This window comes from Caretta caretta, chromosome 6 (genome assembly GCF_965140235.1).
Source record: "Caretta caretta isolate rCarCar2 chromosome 6, rCarCar1.hap1, whole genome shotgun sequence".
NCBI lineage: Eukaryota > Metazoa > Chordata > Testudines > Cheloniidae > Caretta > Caretta caretta.
The window spans coordinates 37,753,639-37,778,052 of record NC_134211.1 but is presented as its reverse complement, the minus strand read 5'-3'; the positions used below and the strand labels follow the sequence as shown (position 1 = coordinate 37,778,052).

At 40.5% G+C, this 24,414-nt stretch overlaps 1 protein-coding gene across 1 annotated transcript in view; it reads left to right on the top strand.

Annotated features, from left to right (window-relative positions):
- SPON1 (spondin 1) overlaps positions 1-24,414 on the top strand; it is a 331,470-nt gene that overhangs the window by 148,144 nt on the left and 158,912 nt on the right. The window lies entirely within an intron of this gene.

The window sequence follows — 24,414 nt, the reverse complement described above, 5'->3', positions numbered from 1 at the left end:
ACAATATATGTACAAATGAGTTAGTCAGTAGTTCCAAATGATAGCAGAGATGTCAGTAATCTGCCAGTTTCCTAAAAGTCTCTCGGGGCTACCCAGAATACCTCTGGGGATCTCCATCTTCTTATCCAGTTATTCTGCCCTATTAGAATCCAGACACGCCAAAGATGAAGAATTTTCCCCTTGTGTCCATACTTACAGCTTCTTTTCACAGAAAACAAGCTGACAGGATCACTACCCATGTGGTCTCTTTCTTTGGTTGGCTATGCTTTTGTAAATGTTGAGGGTGGCCTGGGGCTTTGACATGAGTTGGCACCTGATCTGCCAGCATCACAATGGCATTGTATTTTTAAAAGTTATTGTATAACTTAGAGACAAATCTAATTAGCCTTAATCAAATGACAAGTTCCATTGACATCAGTGAACTATAGTTGAGAGTAGGACAGTGGAACAGACTGCCTCGGGAGGTTGTGGAAACTTCTTCACTGGAGGTTTTCAAAAGGAGCCATCTGTCTTGGATGGTTTAGACACAACAAATTCTGCATCTTGGTAGGGGGAGTTAGACTAGATGAACTTTGCAGTGCCTTCTAACCCTATGGTTCGATGAAGAATGGTAGTATTTGGTCTTTCAAGTGCAAGATCGTTTGGGTGGGGAGAGGTTCTTCCTCTCTCTTGCACAATGAGGAATATGCACGTGAAAGGTGCTCATTTAAAAAATAATAAGTCTGCAGTGTTTTCATCATTCTCTGAAAGAGTGATGGTTCCAGATAACTTTACCTGTTGAATTTAAAATCTCGGGCCCGTAAGCTCTCCGAGCGCTGGGGCAGTTAGGATCCTGAGCTGCGTGTTGTACTTTGTGCTTATTTCTATATTTACCTACAATCAATTCCTCTTTAATAAAAATATACATCATTTATACAAGAAATTAAAAATTGTACTCAAGACTGTGGCTTTCAGCCATCGATCTCATTTAGGGAATTAGGCCACCAACAGGAGGCTTCAGATGTGTTGTAGCTGAACGAATCAAAATTCTTTCACCACAGAGGTTCTCGGGGAGTACAGGTGTCAGCACCAAATATGTGACAATTAAACTCTCTGATTGGAGTAGATGAGGACAGAGCAATAGATCTACCCCCACTCTGCTCCTCTATGCCCCCTTCCTATAGCCAATTTCACATATGGTGCCAGAGTAGCTCAGTAACTGTGACATTTCCCACATATACTGTGGTTGTCCTCAGCACAGGGGCATAGTGAGGAGGGGAAGCCCTTTACACATTCTATCTCTTGCCCATACTTTGCACATTAATTTTCCTTCTAATCTTCACTGAATTATGCTGAAATACTTGTTAATCAAATGTTAGCATTTTATGCAATTTTTTCCCCAAGCTTCTGTTAAGTCGCATTTATTTTTCAGGTTATTCACTACTCTGCATGGCACCTGTTTGGTCAACTCCCTCTCTAGTTAGTTTTAGGAGACTCAAGAGTTTATAGGTTTTATAGTCCTTTCTAGAAATCACTCTGAACATTCAGAGGAAGAACTCAATTGGAGACCCTCCATTCATCCATAAATCTATGTAGAAAAAGAGCACCTCTTGGAGCCAGTAGGGACTTTCTGATCTTTTCATAGGAACTGTAATAAAATGGACTGAAAATCTTAAGTATTTTTATTTCCATCTTCATTTTCTGAATATTTGATTTACGAGCAGAGTACCCTTTTGTCTCAATTCCAATAACTTTTGGCCAGGATTCCAAAGTTTGTTACAAGAAGGAAATAGTACTGTAGAGCATTATTAGATGTACAAGTATATTTATGTAAATACCTCTTAATTCATTCTGGCTGTGAAGACTTTGACTAACTTACATATTGTCTCTCCTGCCCCAAGCATCTGATGTTTTTAAATGATGAATGTAAATACCAATCAGTTAAATGAAGTGGTTTTCTTATTTATGTGCCCTAAGGTCTGTACCTGTTGCTTCAATAATAAAAGAAAAAAAAGAAAGGGGTGGGGAGGAAGAAAAAGCCATGCTTTTCGTTAAAAAAAAAATTAGAGCTTTGTGATGCTGTAAAACTTTATTTTAAAGTAGAAGAGAGTAGGCCTTGTAGGCTTAATGGAGTACTGCTTTTATGTTTGAGGCAAGCCAGCCTTTCATCTAGAAGAAAAAGCTGTCTGCAAGGAGGGTGGCTCAGAATAGCAACAATCTTCTTGTTTGATTATTTATGGCCCAAGGCATTTTTTTTGTTGTTTTTTTAAATCCTTTTGTTGTTGGTAAGAAAAGAGCAAAATTCCACTTGATAAATGTTAGACTGTAGACCTCACTGACATCCAGTGTCCCTCTGCTCAAACATGCCCTTTCATTGTCCTTTAAATTCAGGCTGGCCAGAAGTAACTTTTAAAGGTTGAGAAGGACAATCTGCCACTTAAACAGAAAAAACAAAAACAAATAGGAAATAAAGGGAGGGAGAAGGTTTGTCTATTAGTCAGGGCACTATCCCAGGACTTGAGAGTTCAAGTCACTGCTCCGCTCATATGATCTTGGACAAGTCACAGTTTCCTAGCTGTAAAATGTCTCTGTCTCAGTTTCCTAGCTGTAAAATGGGGAGAATAATGCTGCCCTACATCACAGGTGTCAGGAGGATAAATATATTAAAAATTGTGGGGAGGGTAAGTACTTAAAAAAAAATAGAAATAAGACAAAAAAAAAACACCCTCCCCCTCCCCCCCACACACACTCTACTTAGCTGGTGGCACGATTTCTTCATACACTCTGTTGCCGCCACGAGGTACTTTGCATTCATAGAGTGCCATTCATGCTAGCTGAGGCTAGCAATCTGCTTTTCAAATATTGATGAAATAAACTTCACAACATCCTGTCCACTGGTGGTACTGTCTTCATTGGTGCAGAATGGTGATGTGACTTGCTTAATGTCACAGAATAAGTCAGTGGCAAAGCCAGGAAAGAACTTGGGAATTCTGGCTCCTGGTACCATACCCTTTTAAAGACTAATATCTTAATTTTTTATCATCTTTCCTAAGGTATAATAGTAAGGTTATAGAAATTCTTCAAAGTTCCCACAATAAGTATGCATAAGAAGTACTCCTTTCCTCACCTCTCAGCTGAATTGTGAAAGTTATGTGTTCTAGGTGTTATAGAAAGTCTGACATCAAAGGGTCTTTTGCTTGGCTACAGAATTTTAATGGAACTTTAATACAGCAGACACTACCCTCAAAATGTCTCCCAAGCTAAACTACCTTTAGCTCCCTGCAGAAGCTGAGAGAGAGAGGGATACAAACATTCTCATATCAAAAAGGAGGGCAAGGGCCCAGTCTTGATTTGTACAGAAACTCAGTGCATAAGAAGTAGAAAGATTAGGTGGAAAGCTCTTGGAAGGTGCTTGGAAAGCTCTTGGAAAGGTGGCTTGTCTAGTGGTTAAGGCACAAGATTAGGAGTCAAGATTCCTAGGTTCTAATCTTGCCTCGGCCTCCCAGTTGACAGTGTGATCTTGGGCAAGTCACTTTACCTCTTGATGCTTTGATTTTGCCATCTGTAAAATAAATATAATAGTCACCCACCACATGCATATGGGCGGTGAGGGTTAATGTTTATAAAGTACTTTGAGTTCCCAAGTAAATGTTGCTATATGTAAGTGCTCTTTATTGTTACCTTTAATTACTCTGTTGTTATGCCACATGCCACCTGTAGAGCAAACAGAGGAAGAGGCAGGAGGACTAAGAATCATATGGAGGGTTTTGTTCAGAGGGTGGGGCAAAAGGAGAGTGTGGCCTGCTATCAGTATTCTTTGGGCAAGTAGGAGAACCCGGAGTTAATAAGAATTCTTTTCAGTCATTTGTCCTTCTCAGGCTCTGGCTGGAGGAACTTTGGTCTGCTCTTTGTAAAATGTTCGAGACCCAATGATACTGCCTTTTGTTTCTCGGAGTTTGTGAGGCGTGAGAAAATAAGATGGGTTCCAAGCAATGAGATAATTCTATTTTCCATGCAGTATATGAGAAGATAAAGGCTGCCATGTGTTGATGAGAACAGCACTTTAATAGCAGTCATTTATCTCTGAGTGCACTCTGGAGGTAAACGAAATGATCACTTTTAAAGTTAAAAGCATAATTGAGCCTGTGTATTTTCTTAATTCTGTTGCCTCATTGAGGGGCATTTGGTTCTATTGACATTTAAAGGGATGAACAGAATAATTGATGATGTTTTCTGGGGAGTATCTAACACTTGTCTGACTTTTTCTGCTTTCACCATTGAATCTTGTCTCTGTCAATATTTTAAAAATATCTGAGAGATCGGGATGCTAATCTGCATCATAAATATTCCTCCCCATGTTGTGTTTGGGAGATGCAATATTGGCTATAAAAAAAGAGAGAGAAGAAGAAATGTCATATTGCAAATTATAATAGGGTTAACAATATGGTCACATCAGGAATGGTACAAATAATTGCTGCCAGCTTTGCTGCTGGGTGTAGAGCTCCTTCTTTAGCCCAGTGGAAACAGTTGGGCTAAGTAATTCTTTTAGTACAGTGAGCCTTTTTTAATTAAATTTTAGGATCACACCTAGTACAAATCCCAGTGGAATCAGATTCTGACTGGCTCTAAAGCAAGTTACAGATGAAATGGCTGTAGAACTGCAATATTGCCAATCCTGAGTTTGAAAATCTTAGAAGACACCCAACCCCAGCACCTCCTATGTGATTCATATAACAATTATAAGTTTTATTGCAGTTCTTCTTTTGGCCCTCGTTGTTGAGCATGTTCTCCCTTCCCGCCACTGGAAGGGAGAGACTCCTTGCTGTCTATGTGCAATTCAGGTGCTTTTCAGGATGAATATGCACAAAAAATACTCCTTCCTTTGCTTCTCCTTGAAATGGGCCATACATTTTCTCACGAGTACTGGAGGAAGGAACACCAATTCTTTTTCTCTCCTTCCTGTGCCATGTTTCCTTCCTTGCCCTGCCCTCCTGCTGAGGAAGGTGGCTCCAGTCCTCTCTCTCAGGAGAGGAGGAAACATGGCAGCTCTCACCATTAGTTCTATTTTGTTCAGTGCTTCCTGCTCCTGTGGACTTCTTAATTGCAGTGCCTAATATAGTGAGGAGACCACTGACCAATTGAGGGCTCCCCACTGCATGGAGGGGAGATGGTGGGTATGCTGATCAGTGCTCCTCTCTTTTTGCTTGGTTACAGACAGAAATTAACCAGTGTTACAGAGCCCTGTTTTTATGTGAAAGCATAGTGACGGACTGTGTGCAGCAGGCACCTTGCCAAAATCTCCCCATTCTGCTACTGCCCTTCACCTCTACAATATCAATTGTAGAATATTAATAAAACAAGGAACCAGATCTTGAAATCATGACTTCAAATTTTAGCCCAGTGAGCATCCTGCCTAGGTAAGGACCGAGTAACAACTGAGGACCTCAGGGCTTAGCCCATGCAGAATTGCAATTGAGGATCACAGTAACACTGTGACACTTACAAAAGACAGATAAAATCAGACTTCTTCATTTGCTTGTGCGTGCATGTCCTTTCTGACTACTATGTGGTCTGTGGAAAAGAAAATCAGCACATAAGAGCTAATGGGTCTGATGCTGCTCCCAGTAAAGTTAAAGAGGATGGGTCCTGTACCCAAATTCTCCAGCTTCCGATGTTTGTTGGAAATGAAGCTGAAATAAGGGAAATTTATTCATAAAGAAAACACTTATACAATCTTTCGGAAGTATAAGTATAAAATTGCTCCTCCAGAAGGCAGAGATGGAATTTCTAGCATATAAAAACATAACATGCTCACCGTCAATTTAGCGTTTCAGAACAGAATGCCTGCATTCTCAATTGGCAAAGCAATGATTAGGGTGATACTTCAGGGACAGACCCCAGAGGATATTAGACTATTCCTACCTGTTAAGACTGTGCTGAGCCTAGTTTGGAATATTTGATTTGAGCTGCATTCAGTTTCAGTGTGATGGCATGATGAACACTTATAAAAATGTATCATTTTTTTGCTGAAGTAATAATCACAGGAATTATACTACATTAGTCAATTTCTATCGGTGCTGCCCTACTGCAGAGCACTCTTCTCTGTGTTGGAGACCAAATGCGGGGTGGGAGCAGAGGGGTCCAGCATTCACAAAAATGAAAATTCTGCAGCAAATGAAATTTACCATTTACTGAAACAAGTCAGATGTGTGCACATTTACAAAGAAAATTTAGATTATGTATTATTAAATTAGTATCACCCATTTTTAAAGTTTGTGCACTAGGTGCTTACTCCTTAATATTTATTATGAAAAAGTCAACTGTGGGTGCATTCTGTCTCCATAAAATGTCCAATTAGAGTCAAAACCTTTTGTTTAAAGCCCAAACAAAAATCAAAACCTAAACAAATTGCAACCCCTGAACGTAACCACCTCATTTATTATAGGCACTTCCTTTAAGTTTTGACATTTATTTGAGTTACTGAGTTTAATAATGGTCAAGAAGCAAGTACAGAGGTGACAAAAATGTAAGAGCTAACTTTGAGAAGAGATGGATTGATTTAATTAAATTTCTGTCATATGCTTTAGGAAAAAATTGGCAAATCATAGACAGTTATATTGGTTAGATACTTCAGATCTGACACAAATGAAATCTTTATTAATTCTTTGATGCCTGACTGCTTTGCCTGCATCATAGCATAATAAACTCTTTATGATATGGGCCTGATCCTGCAGTCTTTGAAGTCCACTGGAGGTTGGCTCTAGGAGAGAAGAAATCAAACCTGCCTGCCCTAATTGTTCAATTGCTTTTAATATAACTAATATACTGTCTATGGTGCTTACAATGGTAATGGGGCCATATATCTGAGCACCTCACAATTCTATTTATCCTCACAGTGCCCCTGTGAGGGAGGGTAATGCTGTTATCCTCATTTTACAGATAAGGATCTGAAGCACAGCAAGACTGTGGCTTGTCGCACAGGAAGTCTGTGTAGGAAGCCTGTGTAGGGTGGTCGAAAAGGGGACCTGACAGTGTATGGTCAGATCTACTGACAAGGTACCAGAAGTCCAGTTACTGCAGGTGTGGAGGCGCCTGGTCATCACCTGCACCAGCCCCTATTCAGCTGGGGCTGCCTCCTATCTGTCAGGCGGCTGCAGATCCTGGCTCTGCAGGCGAGTCCCTTCCGACTGGGGTGAGGAGGGGAAGAGGAGTGAACGGGGGGGGCGGGGTCTTGGGGGGAAGAGGCTGAGCCTTCAGGGGGGAAGAGCAGGGTGGGGGAGGTTCTGGCACTCCTGCTGGAGTGTCCGGTTTTTAAATTACAAAGTTGGCAACCCTATGGCAGAGCAGGGTAGTGAATATATTGAAGACTAGCACCCTAACCGCTGAACCAGCCTTCCTCCCTAGCTAGATATACTGTGAGAGTCTCACAGAATACAGCATAAACAGCAGTCTTCTTGGTTGGAACCCACCTTTTGTAATAATGCACGGGCCTCCATGACCCCTGACACCTGCCCTGGTACAACTGCTACATCTCGCCTGGCTTGCTTGTCCATTCTTTTTTTCCTTCTCTCCTATCTTTATTGTTGTTGAATTATGTTTTCTTTCCTGTGTGTTAACCCGTCTGCGTTTCCATTTTTCAGTCTCATTTCTATTCCTATTCCTCCCCTGCCATTCTGCCCTTCGGTATCTTTGTCTTCTCCCCTTCCCCTTCTCTCCCTTAGTTCTCACCTCATCTTATTTTTTCTCTTTTCACAGCTCTCTCACGCTCCCCTCTTCTGTCTGTAACCTTATCTTTCACTCACTGTCTTCCACGTCCCTTCCACTCTTTTCTGATGTCCCCCTTGCTTTCTCTGCTGCCCCGTCCCTCTCTCTCTCCACCAATCCTGTCATTCTGAATTAGAGCAAAATCTGAAAAATGTATAATTCTCCAAAGGAAAATGGGGGGGGGGGGAAATTGGGTTGATCAAAACCTTTAGTTTTGACAAAATTGAAATGTTTTATTTTGATTTAAACTTTTTTAAAAATTTTGTATTATAACAGAAGTGTTTCAATTTGAACTGCATATACCAGTGGAATATGGGGGGTTTTGTTGTGATTTCTTTGACCAGTTCTACTTGTGTGTCTTCTGAAGCTCAAAGCTTTTGTTTGCAGGCATAAAATAGCCTATAAGTCTGAAGGCGGTAAGGAGACAGAGTAGCGTGCACAATTATCACCAAGAGACCAGTAAACAGCTGAAGGGGCAGCAGGGTACTAGTCAAACGTGTGGAGGTGACTCAAGAATGGTGGCTGGAGAAAATGAGGTTATTTTCATGAAAAGACAAAGTGATGTTTGGGTTGTGTAAATACATAAGGGAAAGGCCTGGGGTGTCTGTGTGTGTACTCCGTTTCAGTTTCAGATCTCTCTTTTTTTTTTTACCAGTACTGAATCTACTGGCACTAAAGCTAACAGTCATTCTGCCATTCATATGATGAAACAAATGTGATGTCAGAAGAACCAGAATAAACTGACACTGACCAAACAGACATACTTCCTATGGGGATGGGACTGGATAAAGATACTGCCAATATGGGAGCAACCAGCAACAGATAAACAGTAAAGGAAAATGTAACACCAGTTACAGAGTAACAGCCATGTTAGTCTGTATTGGCAAAAAGAAAAGGAGTACTTGTGGCACCTTAGAGACTAACCAATTTATTTGAGCATGAGCTTTCGTGAGCTACAGCTCACTTCATCGGATGCATACCGTGGAAACTGCAGAAGACATTATATACACACAGAGACCATGAAACAATACCTCCTCCCACCCCACTGTCCTGCTGGTGATAGCTTATCTAAAGTGATCATCAAGTTGGGCCATTTCTAGCACAAATCCAGGTTTTGTGGATTTGTGCTGGAAATGGCCCAACTTGATGATCACTTTAGATAAGCTATCACCAGCAGGACAGTGGGGTGGGAGGAGGTATTGTTTCATGGTCTCTGTGTGTATATAATGTCTTCTGCAGTTTCCACGGTATGCATCCGATGAAGTGAGCTGTAGCTCACGAAAGCTCATGCTCAAATAAATTGGTTAGTCTCTAAGGTGCCACAAGTACTCCTTTTCTTTTTGTGTAACACCAGTTAGTTTCTGCAAAGTAGAAGGGCTAAATATGTGATCAGTGTTGATGAGCCAAACAACTGACTGTAAAGATTGAAATTGATAAACAAAGCACTGAAATGCATTACAAAAGCTTTCTATATAGGTTACCCCCTCTACTGCTTGAGGAAAGAGATGTAAAGAAGTCTGCTCATGCTGAAGAAACCCCCTCTCTGAATCCCGATACTTTCAAGAAAAGCAATTGGATTGGCCAGCAATGTATTTTTCCTCTTGCAGTGAGAACTCATTATGAGGCTTGATATTCAGCATTCCCCCACGCTAGGCTCATGAATTACAGAAGATCATACTCTGTCTGGGCTTTGACTCTCCCCAATCAAAGCTTAGGGAAGATCATTCTTCTTTCTCCTCGGCAGCACTCCTTTTTCCATGCCACATGTTCATTCCAAATCACAATCTCCAACCCAGTAGAAAACAGTGAAACAAATCTCATAAACATCAGAGAAGCAGGGTTACCCAAATGCTTCTCTTCTATTTCAGATAAAGCCAGATAACTTTCCCAGTGCCATTCCTTATTTTAAATTAAAGCCCCTGAAAACATCAATATCTCCTTCTGCTTGAGTCTCCAGTGATGGAGTTTTGCAGCCCAATTGCCCACACCAATTTTGAACCAATAAAACAATAATTCCTTTTCCTAAGGTTTATAAAATTCAAAAGATTTTTAATTTCCCATGCTGATATAGCATTACTGTACCTACCTACGTTGGCACACAAGATCTTCTGTACATCTTTTCTTCAATGCTCCGGTTCCCTGTTTCCATATGTGTCTCATAGTCATGCCATTTATTGTAGTCCTTTATTGACAATTGGATAGAGGTTTATGATAAAGAGACTAGCTGGGGTAAAACCACCTTACTCTTAGTGTCAAAAGGTAAACCTCTATTGGTCACATGGATGTACCTAGGACTTACTGCATGCTTGGAGTGTGTGTGGACTCCCTTAAGTAAAGTTCTTAAGCACATGTCTCTGTGTGTTTGTTGATCTGTGTAATCTGATGTTACAATTAAAAGGGTGTTTCAGCTTTCAGGCTGATGTAAGTTGATAGTTATACCTCCTTCTACCAGGGCTTGAAATTGGCCCTGAATATCTTTGCTTTTGCGTGAAATGAGACCTTTGATGGTATTTTAATGTCATATAAGTGGTTTAATTCTGTTGGATTTAGTACTATTAAATGGAGTTGCCTTCAAATCCAATATCTTGTCAATAGAGGGGAAACATTTAATACGCTTAATAGCTCCTTTGGAGTTAAATTAGTTTGTTGCAACCTTCTGAGTCATTAAGGTGTTTGCTGTGAATGCATACTAACAACATTATGAATTTAGTAGTATTGGGCCAGGAAATATTTATTTTTAAAGGCTTCAGCAAATTAACATACCACTTTTCATTTCCACTCTACTGGACTATAAGTACTGTTTTATAGTTTGTATATATAAAGCTATGTTCTGCCATCACAGAGATCTTTCCTAACTATATTAATTGCTATGCATAAACCCAAATGCTAATGAGTACTTTTCAAGTATTTTTCATGAGTTAACTGGGAAATCAAAATTAAAAATAAAAGGACTTGGTGCTTAAAAACCAACTCCTGTGTCTCTAGTCTTCTTCCCTAAGCTTTTTTCCCTCGTACTTTTTGACAGAAATCATCTTTTTGAATGTAAAAATATTGAGCAAAAATTGGCCACCCATAACTTGTGAGTTGTTTACCACGTTGCATCACAGCATGTTACTTTATGATAACCATGAAGCTTGCTTGGAAATTTCTGAATTGTACAGTTAACATCTAACACCATTTTCATTGGTACATGGCATGGCCAAAACAGCTGAAGGACTAAATGTGGCATGTAAAAGACAATGCATGGCTTAATGTGCAAAATGCGTATCAGTATGAGGGAACACTCAATGTTGGTGAAATTCACCCATGTGCAGAGGCTGGTATGAAACAGACCCTTTTCATAGGGGTGAATTTCACCCTTTGTGCTGATTTCATGCATGGACTTATCTATGCCCAAAGGAATGCTTTCCATTCTTTGCCAGCCATAGACAGCTGTAAAAATTAGCCAGGTACTAGGAATGGCATTCTTATCCTACCAAAAAATCCAATTCTATTAGTAGTGTGTATCTAGGTAATGTTTGCTTTAGCTAGTATGACTTTAAGCTGTATAAATATTTTTTATATAATAAAGCTGTTTTGAACATTCATGGAATGAAATGTTAAAATAAAATGTGGCTGTTACAAGCTAAAATGCAGCCTCAATGGGATGAATCTTGTGGAAAACAGAAAAGGCTCTTCTGTAGTTTACCAGAATCAATTTAAATCCATTCACAAGGGGCAGAAAGAAATATGGCACTTAGATAACAACTTTTCTCCCACAAGACAGTTGTTAATGCTATATGAGATGCTTGTACCATAGTTTGAGGGAAGCCATTATCAGAACACAGTTCTAGGAAAAGTCCATTGCCTAACATTTAGCACAGCGACTACATTGGAAACTGCACGCTGTATCTCAGAAACATTTCTCCAACTGTTCACATCATTATCACAGTCCTTCCTGGTTAAGCTAGAATGAAGGTTATGTCAGTTTTTCCATCATTAACCCCACTTTTCTAGAGCTTATAAACATGGTCATCAACATTTACTGTGGGTTGAAACCTGGAGTATAAAGTCTCAACCCTGGAGCATATCATTTTACAATAAAATACCACTTAGTCTGTTTTTATATTGTAAAAGTATAAAGTGTATGTTTATTGCTATAAGGTTTCCTAATTTCCACTTGTTTAACTCACAAACAAGTTCAGTGGTAAAAATGGAAAATAGCAAATTAGTGACCCCTATGCAATCACAGTATCTTCCATGATTATTTATTTATTATGCACAGGAATATGTTTTAAAAGCAGTCTTTACATGTATTTGTCTGCTGAGCCATATGGAATGCAAAAAAGCCAACTGGAGTCTTTTCAGACTATAATCCACCCTTTTAAAAAGTCCCTGGGTTCACATTCACATAATCCACATTTTAATAAGTCATAAAATACATATTTACACAACACTTCTGCAGAGTTATTACTGTCTATTGTTTCCACTTCTGAAATGCTTTTTATGAAGCACTTAAAAAAAAGTTATAGAAAGGAAGTAAACAAGGAAATGACCTCACAAAAACTATATTTATGTAGCATTAAAGTGGTGATACAATGCATAATAAGAAAACTGGCATCATTTTTAAGACGAAAAGGAGGACTTGTGGCACCTTAGAGACTAACAAATTAATTTGAGCATAAGCTTTAGCTGTAGCTCATGAAAGCTTATGCTCAAATAAATTTGTTAGTCTCTGAAGTGCCACAAGTACTCCTGTTCTTTTTGCGGATACAGACTAACACGGCTGCTACTCTGAAACCTGACATTTTTAAGCCATCCTGTTGTTTGTGTATTAGATTACTATATTCTAGAAACAATCTCTTGTACAGAATATCAAATATGTTTCACCATGTTACTATTTTGGAGTAATTTAAGGTTCGCGTTTCAGCTTTAAAATTTCTTTACTTTTTGTTGGTTTGTGTCATAACATTTATTTAATTAACTGCCACAGAACATCATCAGTCACATTCTTTCTGTTCTGCTGTGCATACAGTACCTGTATGCATTGTTCCCGGTATCAGATGGTTTGAAAATGCAGTATGGAGTTCTATGCACAGAAGCATTTCTATGCGGCAGCAAAGTTAGCATGCATACAAATCCACTTTTCAACCCATACTTAAAAAGACTTATTTTTATTAGCACCGCACTCCTGTAGCCCTGGAAGGAACATACAACGTAACATATTCCCATCCATATAAAAAAGAAAAACGACCTAGTGTACATCATCATTTTATAGAAACAGAAAGTGTGAATCAGGCATTAAATTTAATGTGCAAGCAGACAATTCACATTACACCAATAATATATTTAAAATATTTTTAACTGTCAAAGGTTTCTTGTATATGGCAGGGGAAGGATTTCAGCCAATTGTAGCCTAGAGGGACCACACATTTTCCCCTTGCAAATGTCATTGATGTTTTATTTCTGCTTGAGGCCTGATTTTCTAATGGGCCTATAAAACTGCACCTGAAGACATTGAGCCTACAATTTCTACATGCAAATGGAAATGTTGGAGTACAAGTAAGGTAGCTAGGCCTGCATGATGGATGTACAGTTATCCAGTCTGCAAATACAGATGCCTGTTTCTGTTGCAATTTGCAGCCTATTTGAAAATTTTATCCATCTTTGTATGTACAGCATATGTAATCACATCACTTGTTTGCCATAAAACAGTGCTCCCTTTTTTACATTTTAAACTTTGCTTCAGACACTTCTTCAAAGCAATTATGCATCCAAAGTGGCACAGTGGAAAGTCTGAGAAACCAGATGCATAGAATTTATATACACACTCTCTCTCTCTCTCTCACTTTATATTTAAAGAAAAAGTGCAAATTTTCTTTATGGTTCATTGTTTCCTTTTTTTAATTTGGTCATAACAGGAATAAAGTTCATGGTTCAGAATATAAGTACTTGCAATAAACAGCTTCTTTGTTACGGTTGTCAAATGCCTAAACTCCGCTTCAGCATTTAACCAACTTCAAAAGGTGTTTATTGCTTTGTATACACCAAAACAATGAACATTATCTCTTAAGTATGCAGGTCTAGTAAAGCTATACATTTTTTCTGAATGAGTTGAAAATAATGTGCGTGTTTTTCATTTCTGACAAAGTTGAAGTAATAATGATGAACTCAGTGAACGAATAATATGACCATTTTTCTTTCTATGCCATTCAAGGAACAAATAAACTTTTTAGAATCTCCCAGACCTATTGGCGATCTTATTCAATCAATGTGGCTTGTGTCAAGTTGGTTAATCAGTTTGATTGGTCAAGTCAGATATTATGGAGGGGCTGAACACCACTGCATTCAATGGCAAAAATGTTATCTATGTCGTCTTGTTCTTAGTATTACAAAGTGCTGCTGTGTTTGTGTCATCTGACTCTCTTTGATCTGTGACTTCTCAGTTTTGAACAAGGATCTAACTCTCTAACAGCTATTTGGCATTGGTTGGTTCTTTTCCAGGTAGTATCAGATATGCTGAGGGCTAGATTCACTGCTAAACTTTGTGTGGGTCCAGAGACTGAAAGCAGCCACAACCCAGATTAATTGGCCAGTTAAAGCAGGTTTACAGATGGTTTGAATCTCTGTAGAGAGACACAAAGCAGCTGGAGTGCATTGGTGAAGCTGGCCCTGGACCTCTTAGTTGTTTTCTGCGGAATGTCTCCTTTTTTAAAGCTATACTTGTACTGTGTAGGTGGAAACTGCTCTCATAGTTTTACACACACAGTCTTGCTGAACCTTTTATAAGCCCACATTTTCTTTAGCATTGGTATCTGAAAGTTTACACAGTGAGAAGCACTTTTTGTTAAGACATGATATTGAAGGCTTTCATTATGTCTAAACGTTTCACATTTGAGTCTACTGCTAATGGCCATTATCTTGCTGAAAAGTGACATTAGGGACATGTTTCAGAGGAACAGCCGTGTTAGTCTGTATTCGCAAAAAGAAAAGGAGTACTTGTGGCACCTTAGAGACTAACCAATTTATTTGAGCATGAGCTTTCGTGAGCTACAGCTCACTTCATCAGATGTATACCGTGGAAACTGCAGCAGACTTTATATATACACAGAGAATATGAAACAATACCTCCTCCCACCCCACTGTCCTGCTGGTAATAGCTTATCTAAAGTGATCAACAGGTGGGCCATTTCCAGCACAAATCCAGGTTTTCTCACCCTCCACCCCCACACACAAATTCACTCTCCTGCTGGTGCTAGCCCATCCAAAGTGACAAAGTGACAAAGTGACATAATCAAGTCGGGCTATTTCCTGCATAGATCCAGGTTTTCTCACATCCCCCCCACCCCCATACACACACAAACTCACTCTCCTGCTGGTAATAGCTCATCTAAACTGACCACTCTCCAAGTTTAAATCCAAGTTAAACCAGAACATTGGGGGGGGGGGTAGGAAAAAACAAGAGGAAACAGGCTACCTTGCATAATGACTTAGCCACTCCCAGTCTCTATTTAAGCCTAAATTAATAGTATCCAATTTGCAAATGAATTCCAATTCAGCAGTTTCTCGCTGGAGTCTGGATTTGAAGTTTTTTTGTTTTAAGATAGCGACCTTCATGTCTGTGATTGCGTGACCAGAGAGATTGAAGTGTTCTCCGACTGGTTTATGAATGTTATAATTCTTGACATCTGATTTGTGTCCATTTATTCTTTTACGTAGAGACTGTCCAGTTTGACCAATGTACATGGCAGAGGGGCATTGCTGGCACATGATGGCATATATCACATTGGTGGATGTGCAGGTGAACGAGCCTCTGATAGTGTGGCTGATGTTATTAGGCCCTGTGATGGTGTCCCCTGAATAGATATGTGGGCACAATTGGCAACGGGCTTTGTTGCAAGGATAAGTTCCTGGGTTAGTGGTTCTGTTGTGTGGTATGTGGTTGTTGGTGAGTATTTGCTTCAGGTTGCGGGGCTATCTGTAGGCAAGGACTGGCCTGTCTCCCAAGACTTGTGAGAGTGTTGGGTCATCCATTAGGATAGGTTGTAGATCCTTAATAATGCGTTGGAGGGGTTTTAGTTGGGGGCTGAAGGTGACGGCTAGTGGCGTTCTGTTATTTTCTTTGTTAGGCCTGTCCTGTAGTAGGTAACTTCTGGGAACTCTTCTGGCTCTATCAATCTGTTTCTTTACTTCCGCAGGTGGGTATTGTAGTTGTAAGAAAGCTTGACAGAGATCTTGTAGGTGTTTGTCTCTGTCTGAGGGGTTGGAGCAAATGCGGTTGTATCGCAGAGCTTGGCTGTAGACGATGGATCGTGTGGTGTGGTCAGGGTGAAAGCTGGAGGCATGCAGGTAGGAATAGCGGTCAGTAGGTTTCCGGTATAGGGTGGTGTTTATGTGGCCATTGTTTATTAGCACTGTAGTGTCCAGGAAGTGGATCTCTTGTGTGGACTGGACCAGGCTGAGGTTGGTGGTGGGATGGAAATTGTTGAAATCATGGTGGAATTCATAAAGGGCTTCTTTTCCATGGGTCCAGATGATGAAGATGTCATCAATATAGCGCAAGTAGAGTAGGGGCTTTAGGGGACGAGAGCTGAGGAAGCGTTGTTCTAAATCAGCCATAAAAATGTTGGCATACTGTGGGGCCATGCGGGTACCCATAGCAGTGCCGCTGATCTGAAGGTATACATTGTCCCCAAATGTGAAATAGTTATGGGTAAGGACAAAGTCACAAAGTTCAGCCACCAGGTTAGCCGTGACATTATCGGGGATAGTGTTCTTGACGGCTTGTAGTCCATCTTTGTGTGGAATGTTGGTGTAGAGGGCTTCTACATCCATAGTAGCCAGGATGGTGTTATCAGGAAGATCACCGATGGATTGAAGTTTCCTCAGGAAGTCAGTGGTGTCTCGAAGGTAGCTGGGAGTGCTGGTAGCGTAGGGCCACTTCAATCTCTCTGGTCACGCAATCACAGACATGAAGGTCGCTATCTTAAAACAAAAAAACTTCAAATCCAGACTCCAGCGAGAAACTGCTGAATTGGAATTCATTTGCAAATTGGATACTATTAATTTAGGCTTAAATAGAGACTGGGAGTGGCTAAGTCATTATGCAAGGTAGCCTGTTTCCTCTTGTTTTTTCCTACCCCCCCCCAATGTTCTGGTTTAACTTGGATTTAAACTTGGAGAGTGGTCAGTTTAGATGAGCTATTACCAGCAGGAGAGTGAGTTTGTGTGTGTATGGGGGTGGGGGGGATGTGAGAAAACCTGGATCTATGCAGGAAATAGCCCGACTTGATTATGTAAAGAGTTGTCACTTTGGATGGGCTAGCACCAGCAGGAGAGTGAATTTGTGTGGGGGGGTGGAGGGTGAGAAAACCTGGATTTGTGTTGGAAATGGCCCACCTGTTGATCACTTTAGATAAGCTATTACCAGCAGGACAGTGGGGTGGGAGGAGGTATTGTTTCATATTCTCTGTGTGTATATAAAGTCTGCTGCAGTTTCCACGGTATACATCTGATGAAGTGAGCTGTAGCTCACGAAAGCTCATGCTCAAATAAATTGGTTAGTCTCTAAGGTGCCACAAGTACTCCTTTTTCTTATTAGGGACATGGGATCCCAGTGCTACAGACTGTAAATCATTTTGCATCCCACTTGAATAGTATTTTATCATCTTTATCTTGGTGATTGTCCCATTAGGTCAGGTCTGGCCTTCATCCCAACTTTAGGGGTGTAGAATAAAGACCAAATTTTCAACACCATACAACTTCCTGCCAAGTATGCCTACTATTACCAACCCTTAATGTTCATAATTTATGAGTTAGGCCCCACATATACATATGATTGGCGTAAAATAATGAGATTTTAAAAAAAATCAAGTTGGACTTATTTTCCTTCTGTTTCTGAGCTTTTTAAGGGTTCACTTGGGTCATGTTTTCAAGTTTTTCTCTGCAACCATGAGAACTGGAAACATCCTTTTAAAAAAATGAAAGCTGAGATTCTCATGTAATCACAGGACTCAGAGGTGGGGCTTTACAGAAACTTCAGATATTGTGAGGCTTGCAATTAAATTTACAAAAGTTGTCAACACTATATACTGCTCAGTCTCTCCCTGCAGTCATATCTATACCCAACTACTGGAGAGTCATGCTCTACCCTGCTTGCCATATTGAAGTTCAAACATTTTCTTGGAACTATCTACTACCAAGTCACTGACTGTTTATTTCTATTCACAAACACCTTACCACTGCTCCCTCTTAGTTGCTTAAACCAATCACTTGATTTGGGTTTCCATAATTCAAATTAAATTAAATTAAAATAACTTTATTTGCTTCCATCCATTGCATCTCTTTCCCCAATCCCTTCTGCATTCTGTCACTCAGATTCCTGTTTTTTATCTTTCATAATTCAAAACAAATGATATTAAGAACACTTCACCAAAATCTTTAGCAATCTATCCCATCTGCCACCTTTCTGAGCTGTTCAATCCCAGACTAATCCTTGTATTCATGGCTATGTATCCAACAAAAATATGTCTCTGAGTAGCTCCTCTTTAATTCTATTTCTCTTCTTCTCATTCCAATACCACCATTTTGAATACTTAAATTATAAAAAGTAGAGGTTGGAAACACCTGTGAGGGGCTCAGGCCCCTGTTCAGCAAAGCATTTAAGCATGTGCTTACTCTTTAAGCATATATATCTAAGCTTGCCCAACATTGAGCACTAAATATAACAATAGAATTAAATTACTCTCACTAATATTATATTCATTTTTCAATACACCAGTCTAGGAACTGCACCACATGCTGGTCTGTGGGAACTCTGGGTTCAGAACTAAGGTTCGATATCTCACTTCTAGGCACTGAAGGCCTTCAGTGGATTCTGGAGGCAGTAATCGTCTTTCAGGTTTGATCCAACGCCCCCTGAAATCAATGAGACTATCTCCACTGAGTTCAGCTGATGCAGAGATCCAACCCTGAGTGCTTTATCATTGACTTCAATAGATGCAGAATGAAGTTCTAGGTCTCTGAGCAGTGGGGAAGGAAACATTTTGCATCATTATCTGATGACACTTGTTTTTCTTTCCCTTGTACTGTTACCTTTTCCTGATTGCCTCTTTCCAGTCTCAGAGTACAGGGAACTAACACATGACTACTTCCTCTATCGTCACCCAGAGATTGAAACAGGAGTGGGGGCTCTTGCAGCATCAGACAAAGAGGAAAGGGACCTGCGAGGGACTGCCCTTCCCTGAGAGAGAGACAGAAAGTGGAGCTGTAAATTCAAAACTCTTACTACCCATATGCATAGACACTTATTAACTTCTTGCATCAATCTTTTGAATTAGAACAGTGTCGAAAGCTTTCCTGAAATCCAGATAAATTATTCCATCTTCATATTTCTAAATAGAGCATGAATAATCTGGGCAGTTTTCAATGTCTTGTACAAATGAAGTCAGGTTGACATAGCTTTACTTTGTTGGATCTTCCTTTGATGCTGAAATATGGGAACTACATTACGCCAGTCCTCCTTGGCAAGTTATAGACCAAACCTCTGTGTAAGGCTGTGATGAGTCGATATGTGTCTGGGCAACCCACGCACCTCCTGGGTGTGATGTTCTGTCCCATCTAGAGGCACTGAGACCACTTAAAGAAAGAGATAAAATGAGTCTGCTCTATAGCCTTAGCTAACAGCCAGTTGACTTTGAGCTCATGCAGTAGAGGCTGATGCACTAAGCTCCAGAAGCCCCAAGTTTGATCCCACCTGCCAATGATCAGGGTCTGTCAGTGTTACATCTAGACAAATTTGTACCAAATTGTGTCCTTCACTTGACATTGTAACCACCATTTTGAAGACTCTGACCTCCATTTTGAGTGTAACCATGAGTCTGACCTTCCTTCTATACCGTTACTGCCATGTTGAATTGCAATACCATTCTTGTGTTAGGGTGCTTTGTGCCTAGGTGTGTGTCTCATTCAATCAAACAATGGATTTGCTAAAAAGAATGACCAGGCTACAGGAAACTGGCTCTCCCAGTTTGACTCCAGGGGCTGGGACTTTAATTACTTGACTGAGGCTTTGAAACTGGTTGGTGAGTCACTTGAAAGAGGGAACAGAAATTTTATATAAGGGCAGGGTCTGCTCCAAACTCTTGCCCTCTGTACTTGTTGAACATCACCCGAAAGCAGAACTGCAAGAGGAAGGATGGACTACTTACCTGATACATGGGGTTGATTCTTTGGCCTACTTACCTGATACATGGGGTTGATTCTTTTGCATTTAAGACCAGATCTTCTGCTAATATAAATTAATGTAACTTCATTGGCTCTATGTGGAATTACACCAGTCAAGGATCTTCCGTCAGATTTCTTCCTGATTATTTTTATTATTTGGTTTTATTTAATTTAGGGCTACAGCGACATCTTACTAATGTGTGTGCATTCATCTTTTTCTCTTTACCTGTATTCATTATCATCCTCTTTTTTTCCTTGATATTGCTTTAATTTTCCTTCATAACTTTGTTAAACTTGAGGATCCTGTGATTCCTGTTTCTCATGTTCTCTCCTTCATGTTTCCTTTTGTATTCTGTGTACTAGAACAGTAATATGTGTAATGTCATTTCTTTCTTCTTTGGTTTATAAACAAACACAATAAAAATGAAAAAAAAGTCTTGCATCAGATCCTCATCTCTCTAGCTTTATTTCCTTCACTTTAATGGAATACCGTCTGTGACTGGGTAATGCAATACTCCATACTACCATTGCTACCATTTTACAGGTTTTTAGTATTTTGGGTAGTCATTTCATAGGTTAGTAATTTTTCAGAAAGACCATAACATTCTCAATCACCAGAATGCTCAATGAAACATCGTATACCTCCATCTACAATGACTTATCTTTCCTATTTCTTTTCAGATTCCTTCTTCTGAAATATATTCGTTTCCTCTCACGTTCCTTCCTAACAGTCAATATTCCAATGTTAATTATCCCATTCCAGTTTAATTATCCACATTTGGATAATGTCTAACTGCACTGACTTAGTCTGACTCTTACTCTTGACAAAGTAACTTGCAAATCCACATACAGTAGCTGTGCTTCATAACTCTGTTTTTGACATATTTTCTACCATAGTCATACAAAGAACTGCAGGCTTAATTTGATACTGTAGTGTAATCACATACATTTTCTTAGCAGCCAGAGTGTTGGGATGCTTACTTTCACATTCATAATCCAAGCCTATGGTTAATTTCCATTAACTCCAGAAAAACTCAGCAACAGGAGTCATATTACCTCATTACAGCTGAGGGGAGATAATGTTTCTTCAAATAACACAATTCATTTCAAATGCCAGTGCAAACTTCTTTGTCTTGCTGCTTATGTGACTGCTCATATCTTTCCAGCCTGTTCTTCTGAGCTTCATGCTCTTTATGTTCATGACCCCAGCCTAACATTGTCAGGTTAATCTTACCAGGATTTTAAAATATTTCTGGAAGAACATTTCTTGCCTATTTCTTCAGTTACTGCCCATCATCCTTGTAGGATGCAAGGCCTGTTTTCAGCACATCAAACATACTGTCCATCACACACAATTTTATTCAGGTGGCCTGCAAAAATAGCTTCTGGAATATGTATCTGTAGCTAGATTGAATGTTATCTTTCTTTTTTAAGCAGATGTCAGCAGTAGATCTTATTCTTAATATAGTTCAATAGAGAAAGTTAGTAGAGCACATTATATAAGTGCAAGGAAAGGGAGGAAGGATTGCCCAGTGGCTAGGTACTAGCAATTGATTTGGGAGACCTGGGTTCAATTTCCTGCTCTACTACAAACACCCTCTGTGGCCTTGGGCAAGTAAATTAGTGTCTCTCTGTGCTTCAGTTCCCCTCTAAAATTGAGATACTAGTACCTCTCTATCTCACAGGGGTGCTCTAAGAAGTAACATATTAAGGATTTTGAGGTGCTTGGCTACTGCAGCAGTAGGGCAGATAACTTCCCCACCATTCAAGAAAGCATTAAGAACTCCTGCGGTCACAGTAGCCCTATCCCATTACATTTATATTGCTTGTCAGGTGGGGGCAGGTCTTAAAAACGAGGAATTCTGTACACTTGAGGCAGTGCTCTGAAACAAGCAGAGCTAGAGTTACCCAGAGCAGGGCTCTAGGTTACTTGCTGCAGAACAGCTTCAGAGCACTGCCAGTCTGAGCCCTCTGAGGAAAGAAAGTTGGGACAGTTTGTTTCTTCTGTTGAAATCCCATGATTAGGACTTAGCCTTCAGCCATGTAGCAGGGGCAGGAGCCGAGACTTCTGTGGAGTCTGATGGACTGCTTCCCCTCCTTTATGTGGGGGAAGGGGCCTGCGGCCCTTGGAATGATTTTCCTTTTTTTCATTTGGGGTATTTCATATGCTGAACCCAGAAGGGGGCAGACTCACTGACAGGTGCTACTGGAGCTATACCCCCCTGGCCCTAAGACCAGACCCCAGGACTGTGTCACCCAGGGAATGACACATAAAGTATGTGATGTGCCTCCCTTTTCCACAAGGGTCGACCTTTAGACATAATCTCTGCCAGGGTCATATAAGTACCTAAGTAGAAAGCAAGAAATATTTCGAAGTACTGAGTCATAGAGGTGTAGAATTTCTTCTTTGCCACACAGGAAGCCTTAGAATTCTCATTTCTACTCTGCAAACCTATCAAACCTAACTTCAGCCATTCTTAATTTGTCTTCTGGTATTTATCACTCTGGTTAATCAATAATTTCCTAAAGAAAATCAAAAGTCTATTAATGCTGAAGCAAATTACATTTCAGAAAGCATCACCAACTAAATACCATTTTAAAACTTTAATTGCAACCCGTCTCGATGAGGAGGTCCCTAATGTTGGTTTGTTTGGAATGTTCACCTAGGAACTGGTTTCAGAGTAACAGCCATGTTAGTCTGTATTGGCAAAAAGAAAAGGAGTACTTGTGGCACCTTAGAGACTAACCAATTTATTTGAGCATGAGCTTTCGTGAGCTACAGCTCACTTCATCGGATGCATACCGTGGAAACTGCAGAAGACATTATATACACACAGAGACCATGAAACAATACCTCCTCCCACCCCACTGTCCTGCTGGTGATAGCTTATCTAAAGTGATCATCAAGTTGGGCCATTTCCAGCACAAATCCAAATACTCACCCTCCCCCCCCCCCCCCCAAACTCACTCTCCTGCTGGTAATAGCCCATCCAAAGTGACCACTCTCTTCACAATGTGTATGATAATCAAGGTGGGCCATTTCCTGCACAAATCCAGGTTCTCTCACCCCCTCACCCCCCTCCAAAAACCACACACACAAACTCTCTCTCCTGCTAGTAATAGCTTATCCAAAGTGACCACTCTCCCTACAATGTGCATGATAATCAAGGTGGGCCATTTCCAGCACAAATCCAGGCTTTCTCACCCCCCCCCACCCCCCGGAAACACACACACAAACTCACTCTCCTGCTGGCAATAGCTCATCCAAACTGACCACTCTCCAAGTTTAAATCCAAGTTTAACCAGAACATCTGGGGGAGGGGGGTAGGAAAAAACAAGGGGAAATAGGCTACCTTGCATAATGACTTAGCCACTCCCAGTCTCTATTTAAGCCTAAATTAATAGTATCCAATTTGCAAATGAATTCCAATTCAGCAGTTTCTCACTGGAGTCTGGATTTGAAGTTTTTTTGTTGTAAGATAGCGACCTTCATGTCTGTGATTGCGTGACCAGAGAGATTGAAGTGTTCTCCGACTGGTTTATAAATGTTATAATTCTTGACATCTGATTTGTGTCCATTTATTCTTTTACGTAGAGACTGTCCAGTTTGACCAATGTACATGGCAGAGGGGCATTGCTGGCACATGATGGCATATATCACATTGGTGGATGTGCAGGTGAACGAGCCTCTGATAGTGTGGCTGATGTTATTAGGCCCTGTGATGGTGTCCCCTGAATAGATATGTGGGCACAATTGGCAACGGGCTTTGTTGCAAGGATAAGTTCCTGGGTTAGTGGTTCTGTTGTGTGGTATGTGGTTGTTGGTGAGTATTTGCTTCAGGTTGCGGGGCTGTCTGTAGGCAAGGACTGGCCTGTCTCCCAAGATTTGTGAGAGTGTTGGGTCATCCTTCAGGATAGGTTGTAGATCCTTAATAATGCGTTGGAGGGGTTTTAGTTGGGGGCTGAAGGTGACGGCTAGTGGCATTCTGTTATTTTCTTTGTTAGGCCTGTCCTGTAGTAGGTGACTTCTGGGAACTCTTCTGGCTCTATCAATCTGTTTCTTCACTTCTGCAGGTGGGTATTGTAGTTGTAAGAAAGCTTGACAGAGATCTTGTAGGTGTTTGTCTCTGTCTGAGGGGTTGGAGCAAATGCGGTTGTATCGCAGAGCTTGGCTGTAGACGATGGATCGTGTGGTGTGGTCAGGGTGAAAGCTGGAGGCATGTAGGTAGGAATAGCGGTCAGTAGGTTTCCGGTATAGGGTGGTGTTTATGTGACCATTGTTTATGAGCACTGTAGTGTCCAGGAAGTGGATCTCTTGTGTGGACTGGACCAGGCTGAGGTTGATGGTGGGATGGAAATTGTTGAAATCATGGTGGAATTCCTCAAGGGCTTCTTTTCCATGGGTCCAGATGATGAAGATGTCATCAATATAGCGCAAGTAGAGTAGGGGCTTTAGGGGACGAGAGC